Source organism: Microcaecilia unicolor, chromosome 7 (assembly GCF_901765095.1).
Source record: "Microcaecilia unicolor chromosome 7, aMicUni1.1, whole genome shotgun sequence".
NCBI lineage: Eukaryota > Metazoa > Chordata > Amphibia > Gymnophiona > Siphonopidae > Microcaecilia > Microcaecilia unicolor.
Genome location: NC_044037.1, coordinates 74652159 through 74660439, shown reverse-complemented (window position 1 = coordinate 74660439; position 8281 = coordinate 74652159).

Below are 8281 nucleotides of genomic sequence, written 5' to 3'. Positions count from 1 at the left end.
GATCAGATGCGGGATGTGTGGCTTCCCGGCGCGCGCCTGCTCCTGCGATCGACTCTGTGGTATCACGCTCAGGTGTCCTTCCAGAAAGAAAGGGCCCGTTTTTAAGGAAATTGTATCTTGTTCAAGCAAGGAAAAGGAGCCAAACCGTACCACATTTCAAATCGTAAGAACGGCGGGGAATACAAAGTTAACACACCCCAGGAACCACTGAATAATCAAAACAAGATACAGGAATTCTGGTCGCCCCATCTCAAGAAAGTTATAGTAGAATTGATAAAGGTGCAGAGAAGGGCGACTAAAATGATAGCGGGGATGGGACGACTTCCCTATGAAGAATGACTAAGGAGGCTAGGGCTTTTCAGCTTGGAGAAGAGACGGCAGAGGGGAGACATGATAGAGGTATATAAAATAATGAGTGGAGTGGAACAGGTGGATGTGAAGCGTCTGTTCACGCTTTCCAAAAATATTAGGACTAGGGGGTATGCGATGAAACTACAGTGTAGTAAATTTAAAACAAATCGGAGAAAACGTTCCTTCACCCAACGCATAATTAAACTGGAATTCATTGCCGGAGAACGTGGTGAAGGCGGTTAGCTTGGCAAAGTTTTAAAAGGGTTAAACGGTTTCCTAAAGGACAAGTCCATAAACCACTACTAAATGGACTTGGGAAAAATCCACAATTCCAGGAATAACATGTATAGAATGTTTGTACATTTGGGAAACTTGCCAGGTGCCCTTGGCCTGGATTGGCCGCTGTCGTGGACAGGATGCTGGACTCAATGGACCCTTGGTCTTTTCCCAGTATGGCTCCGCTCATTCTGCCTCGCCTCACCCTATGCTTGGAATAACTTCCTGAGCCCTTACGCCAAGCCCCCTCCCTACCCATCTTCAAATCCTTGCTCAAAGCCCATCTCTTCAATGTTGCTTTCGGCACCTAACCTTTATACCTTTCAGGAAATCTAGACTGCCCCTATTTGACTGACTGTACATTTGTCCTTTAGATTGTAAGCTCCTTTGAGCAGGGACTGTCCTATGTTAAATTGTACAGCGCTGCGTAACCCTAGTAGCGCTTTAGAAATGTCAAGTAGTAGTAGTAGTAATGATCTGAGAGAGATGAATTGAACCTAAAGATGAAGGATTGGTAGTTGCAGCTGGTCCGTAGATTAGGGACAAGATAATAATAATAATAATAAAAGAACTCTCTCTGTCACAGACACACACTCGCGCAGTCACTCTCCCACAGAGTCACTCTCAAACATACACACTCCGAAGAAAACCTTGCTAGTGCCCGTTTCATTTGTTTCCGAAACGGGCCTTTTTTACTAGTAATAATAATAATAATAATAATAATAGAATAGATTCTTTAAGCAAGTGCTGGAGACAGCTGCAAAGTTCTGATAGTAGGGTTGAGGTGAATCGATTTTTCACTCATTCAAAAAATACAAAGATCAGGGGAAACTCAATGAAATTGAATGGAAATACTTTTAAAACAAATAGGAGGAAATATTTTTTTCACTCAAAGAATACTTATGCGCTGGAACTCATTGCCAGAGTATGTGGTAACTTCGGTTAGCGTATCTGGGTTTAAAAAAGGTTTGAACAAGTTCCAGGAGGAAAAGTCCATAGTCTGTACTTGAGATGGACATTGGGGAAGCCACTGCTTGCCCTGGGATTTGTAGCATGGAATGTTGCCATGATTTGGGTTTCTGCCAGGTGCTTGTGACCTGGATTGGCAATGGTTGGAAGCAGGATACTGGGCTAGATGGACCACTGCTCTGACCCAGTATGGCTATTCTTATGTAAAAGCACAATAAGGTGGCACATCCCATCCATTAGAAACTCTGTAAACATTACAACATTGCTATACTACAAATGCACTGGGATCACAACCCAAACAGGTTATGATCACGTGGGACATTCCTATTCCAACTGATACAAAGCCGATACAAAAAAAAATGGACAGGGTGGTGAAGGAAAAAACATTGATAACACAGGTGTCAGTGCCAAGTGATTATTCTGTGAATGATGTGGAGAGAGAAATTCTTCACATACCAAGAAATACAGTTGGAGACAGAAAATGTGACAGAAAGATACAGAAATATTTCCCATTGTTTTGGATGTTGATTAAAATGAATGTTCAAGCACACCTTCATAGAATGCCTATACATGTTACATTTTATGAACTCCAGAATTACACTATCTTTAGCTTGAGTGTTAGCTGTACATTTGAGAAACTGAGATCCCTAAGGAAGGCAAAGAGAGACTTTGAAAAGAAGATTGCATTGGAGGCAAAAACATAGTAAAAACCTTTTTAGGTATATAAGAAGCTGGTAAAAAATTGGTTGGACAGCTAGATTTGACCGAAGGGTAGAAGGGACACTCAGGAAAGACAAGGCCATAGTGGAGAGGTTAAATTAATTCTTTGCTTTGGCTTTCATCGAGTAAGATGTAAAGGGAGATACCAGTGCCGGAAATGGTATTCATTGCTGATGAGTCAGAGAAACTGAAACAAATCTCTGTAAACCTGGAAGTTGTAATGGGGCAATTTGACAAATTAAAGAGTAGCAAATCACCTGGACTGGATTGTATACATTCCAGAGTACTGACAGAACTGAAAAATAAACTTGCAGAACTATTGTTAGTAATATGTAATTTATCTTTAAAATCAAGCATGGTACCGGAAGATTGGAAAGTGGCCAATGTAAAGCCAATTTTTAAAAAGGTGCCAGAGGTGATATGGGAAATTATAGACCATTGAGCCTGACATCAGGTAAAATGGTACAGATTATAAAGAACAAAATTAAGGAGCATATACATAGGCATGGATTAATGAGACAAAGGGGCTCATTTTCAAAGCACCTAGATTTACAGAGTTCCATAGGTTACTATGTAAATTGTCAGTCTAAGTGCTTTGAAAATACACCTCCATGTCAACATGGATTTGGTCAAGGGAAATCGTGCCTCACCAATATACTACATTTCTTTGAAGAGATGAATAAACATGTGGATAAAGGTGAACCGATCAATATTGTGTATCTGGATTTTCAAAAGGCATTTGACAAAGTACCTCATGAATGATTCCTGAGAAAATTAGAAAGCTGTGGGATCTGACCTATTGTAGATTAAGAATTGGTTAAAAGATAGAAAGCAGAGAGTAGGGTTAAATGTTCATTATTCTCAATGGAAAAGGGTAGATAGTGGGGTTCCCCAGGGGTCTATGCTGGGACTGCTGCTTTTTAACATATTTATAAATGATCTAGAGATGTGAATAACTAGTGAGGTAATTAAATTTGCTGATGACACAAAGTTATTCAAACTTGTTAAATTGCAAGAGGGTTTTGAAAAATTGCAAGAGGATCTTACAAGACTGGGAAACTGGGCATCGAAATGTCAGATGACGTTTAATGTGAGCAAGTGCAAAGTGATGCATGTGGGAAAGAGAAACCCAAATTATAGCTACATGATGCAATGTTCCACATTAGCAGAAACTACCCAGGAAAAGGATCTAGGTGTCATCATTGATGATACGTTGAAACCCTCTGCTCAGTGTGCAACGGCGGCTAAGAAAGCAAATAGAATGTTAGGAGTTATTAGGAGAGGAATGGAAAACAAAAATGTGTATGTTATAATGCCTTTGTATTGCTCCATGATAAAGGGGATTGGATGACTTCCCTATACGGAAAGGCTAAAGTGGCTAGGGCTCTTCAGTTTGGAAAAGAGATAGCTGAGGGGAGATATGATAGAGGTCTAAAAAATACTGAGTGGAATGGCATGGGTAGATGTGAATCACTTGTTTCTAACAGTGGCCAAGCAAGGTCACAAGTAATAGTGGCAACATTCCAATTCTACCAATCCCAGGGCAAGCATTAGCTTCTCCATGTCCAGCCACCAAAGTGAGGCTTACCGGCCTGTAGTTTCCCACTTCTTCTCTGCCATCATTTCTGTGAAGAGGGACCACATCTGCTCTTCTCCAATCCCATGGAACCTCTCCCGCCTCCAAGAATCTATTAAATCTTTAAGATTAACTGCCAGAACCTCTCTTAACTCCCTCAATATCCTAAGTCACTTAACCCTCCATTGCCCCAGGTACAAAATAAGTACCTGTGTATATGTAAACCGCTTTGAATGTAGTTGCAAAGTACCACAGAAAGGCGGTATATCAAGTCCCATTTCCCTTTAGTACAGTTCTTAACCAGTGGTGCGAAGAGACCAAATGGGGTGTAGAGAAGTGTCTTGAAATCTGAGGCAATTTATTGAAATTTTCTAGACAGAGTGAAGGCAGTTATTAGGACAGTTATTGATAATGTAACTGTGTCATTTTAGCAACATGTTAGCAGTTAGTACTGTTACCCTCGGATTCTATATACGGCAGCTAAAGTTGCGTGCGTTATTCAACACACATAGGGCCCTGTTTACTAAGGTGTGTTAGCATTTTTAACGCGCCTACGATTAGCGCACGCGCTAACCGTGTAGGCGCCTATAGGGATATTTTAGGCACATACACGGTTAACACGCATACATGGTTAACACATGTTAAAAATGCTAACGCGCCCATAACGCGGCTTAGTAAACAGGGCTCATAGCTGATTTGCGTGTGCAACTTAATTGATTAATGAGCCAATCAGCACCAATAATCGGCTGCTAACACCCAATTGTTGGCCTTAAGTGGGAGTTATGTGCATATCGTATTCTTTAATGCTGTGCGAGGAGCTCCTATAGTGTGTAATTTCAAGGGGTTTTGGGGGGACGTTCTCAGAATTTATGTGCATTGCTACAGAATAGACTTGATCAGTGCCTAACTTAGGTGCTGGCATTTACACTGCTTTCAGCAGGCTTAATTTCTAGCACCTAAAATTAAGCATCATTTATGTGCTTATCGCTATTATATAAAGGGCGCGGATCCTTTATAGAATAGCGCTCAGAGTTTACATTTTTCAGCCCAATTTATAGAATCTAGCTAACAGCAATATGTAGCTGTCAGGAGTCACATGGTTTAGGAAGAGGGTGCAAGGGTTTCATTGATCAGTTAAAAGGGGTGTGGGAATAAAAAGAAACTTAAGAACCTTGGCTTTAGTTTATATCTTTAGTATTCAGAAACCCCCAAATCTGACTCTGATCATAATTTTTTTAATTCTGCCCTATTCCTCTGCCTTCAATTAGGTGAAAAATAAAGCAGAAAAAATTAGCAAGTGTAATTAAGATTTGGGTCTTTTTACCACCATCCCAATATTCATACATATCCCGGGAAAAGATTGGAATGATAAAAGACCAAGGCCACGTAACGTATGAGAAAAGTAACTTATTAACTTACCAATAGAGTATACAGAATTAAAATAAATGTTCTCATAGGAGTACAGTTCTGCTTATACAAAAGTATTGGCTGAGACTGTCTCAAACATTTACTAATCATGCTGCTACTTATATACTGTTTCTACACAAAGCCTTTTCATAAAAGACATTACTTCATTCTTTTCACTTATCATCTTTTTCTTTTGTGTTCTACAGCCAAAAAACTCCCTGCTACTTTGTCTATTACCTCATGTTCTATTTCCTGAACTCCTGTGCACATACCATTCTAACTACAGTCTTGTTTGTTAGTTTGGTCAGCCTTCACCTTTAACAACATCCCTTGATCCATAACCGTGCTGCTATTTTTTCACAAGCTTATTTTCCCCTTTTAAACGTACCATTATGGGGTTTCTAGACTTGAGTCTATTAGGGTATTTCTATTAAGGGGCCTGTAGTTTTATACACCAAGAACGGGCCTATTTGGAGGCTTTTCTATAAATAAATGCCTACTTTTCCCCATACAGGGTGAAACAAAAAAAAAAAGTAATCTCTTTCAGTTTTTTGCCAATTTTCTCAGCAACCACTTTGAATTTCAATGAAAAATGTAATGTACTTATTAAGTCATCAAACTTACATAGTACTATTAAAAAACATTTATTTGTCTTAAGCTATGTTGATGTTACTGACATTTTAGTGTTATGTAGCGATTTTTAAGTGTTAAAAATGTTTGACCTAAAACAGTCCTATCTTATCTACAATTAAAGAATATTTTTCCACACTCCGTCTCCTTGGCTTTTTGGAAGAGTCTTGTTGATCACGCTACTCTTCTGCTGTTGTTGCATTGACCTAAAACAGTAAAATAATGTCACTCAAATGATACAATTAACAATGTGTCTGAATTTTGCAGTCACTGTGAATGCTCAAAGTGACCACCACCCTCAGCTTTAATTGAAAGAGGGAGGGGCTTAGAATGATGGAAAGAGGAGGGAAGGGAGGAGGACACAGATGTGTGTGAGGTCCATTGGTCCCTGTGGCAGGCTGTCCCAAATCATCTGCAGCACTTCCTTGAGTTCAGCGACTGTTTGTGCCTTTGGGTGGAGCTTGTGATAGGCCACCAACAATGCTCCCCAGACAAAAGTCTTTGTCACTGTGACATCATTAACAGTAAGCTGGTGCCCCATTTTCTTTTTCTTCAAATAATGATAGTTTTACAGTGCAAACATTTTTGAACGTGAGAAAAGCACTGCATGGTCACGCTTAAAAGTCCATAACTTTGCCATTTTTAAAGATAATCTCATTCCACTTAGCACATAAGCACATAAACACATTTCATGATGAAATTCCAAGCAGTTGCTGAGGAAACAGCAAAAAAACCTCTAGGGGGTTACTTATTTTTGCCTCATCCTGTAGAATACCAGGGTAATAGGCCGGATACATGCCTATATTCTAGGCACATTCACTTACACTAGCTGCTAGTGCCTAGATTGTGAAAGAATTTGCATAGATTACAATATTTTATTGTCTATATGTGTAAATGTGTGTCTTGCCCATGCTGCGCCCATGTGAACACCCACCTGCAAAGAACAGAACAGCACATAGCCAGAAACTGCTCATTTACATGTTTATTTATATACTAGTACAAAAAGGCCCGTTTCTGAAAGAAATGAAACAGGCACTAGCAAGGTTGTCCTCTAATGGCAATTATGTTTTTAAGGGAACTGTTAGGAGAGAGTATGTGTGAGAGAGAGTGAGTGAGTATGTGCGAGAGAATGAATGAGTATATGTCAGAGAGTGATTATGTGTGAGAGAGAAAGAGTGTGTGTCAGAGAGAGAGTGTGTGATTGAGAGAGACAGAATGTGTGTGTCTGTGTGAGTGAGTCAGAGAGTGTAGTTTGTGTCCCGTGTGCAGCAATTATGCTCTCTCCCCTGCATTCATCCATATGCAGCAAACGTCCTCTGTGCCCTGCCCCCTTCATCCATCCATGTGCAGCATCTCTCCCCTGCCCCCTCCATCCATTGTGGTGCAGCAATTCTCCTCTGTCCCTTGCCCTCCCCCCCTACATGTGCATCAACTCTGCATTCTCCCCTGGCCTCTCTTCCATCCACCCATATCCAGGGCCCCCCTCCCTCCATCTCTCTCCCCTCTGAGTTCCAGGCCCCCTACCTACCTCTCTGTGAGCCCTCCGCATTCCAGGCCCCCTCCCCCTCCCCCCTTTGACTTCCAGGACCCTCTCCCCTTTGAGTTCCAGGACCCCCTCCCTCCCCTCCCCTTCGACTTGGACGCCCCCTCCCTCCCTCCAAGGTCCACGCCCCCTCCTCTGATGTCCATGCCCCCGCGCTTCCCTCCCTCTCTCTCTCTCTGCCCTCCAAGCACGACCTGTCCTCCGGCAGCCCCTCGCCTTCCTAAGTGCTGGCTGTATTTTAAAAATTCTTACCTTGGGGTGTGGCGTCCACAGTGAAGGTGAGCGGCGCTTCAGACTGCCTTCGCATGTGTCTCAGCTCTGCCTCTGGTCCCGCCCTTCCGGAAACAGGAAATGAGGGCGGGACCAGAGGCAGAGCTGAGACACATGCGAAGGCAGTGTGAAGCGCTGCTCGCCTTCACTGTGGATGCCGCACCCCAAGGTAAGAATTTTTAAAATACAGCCAGCATTTAGGAAGGCGAGGGGCTGCCGGAGGACAGGTCGTACTTGGAGGGCAGAGAGAGAGAGAGAGAGAGGGAGGCGCGGGGGCTGGCAACTATAAAGAGTTCCTTCGAGGGCGGGGCAATTACGAACCCCAGGAACACTACATGGCTTCACTGCCATGGAGTCAGCTTCAGAACGTTGGAGGTGCGAATTATATTAGATTATTGGGATTTATTAACCACTTTTATGAAGAGATTCACCTAAGGCAGTGTACAGTAGATACAGTTTAACATCAAACGTACAATTTTGTTAACAGCATAACAATAAGGGAAAGGGGATGGGACTTGATATACCACCTTTCTGTGGTT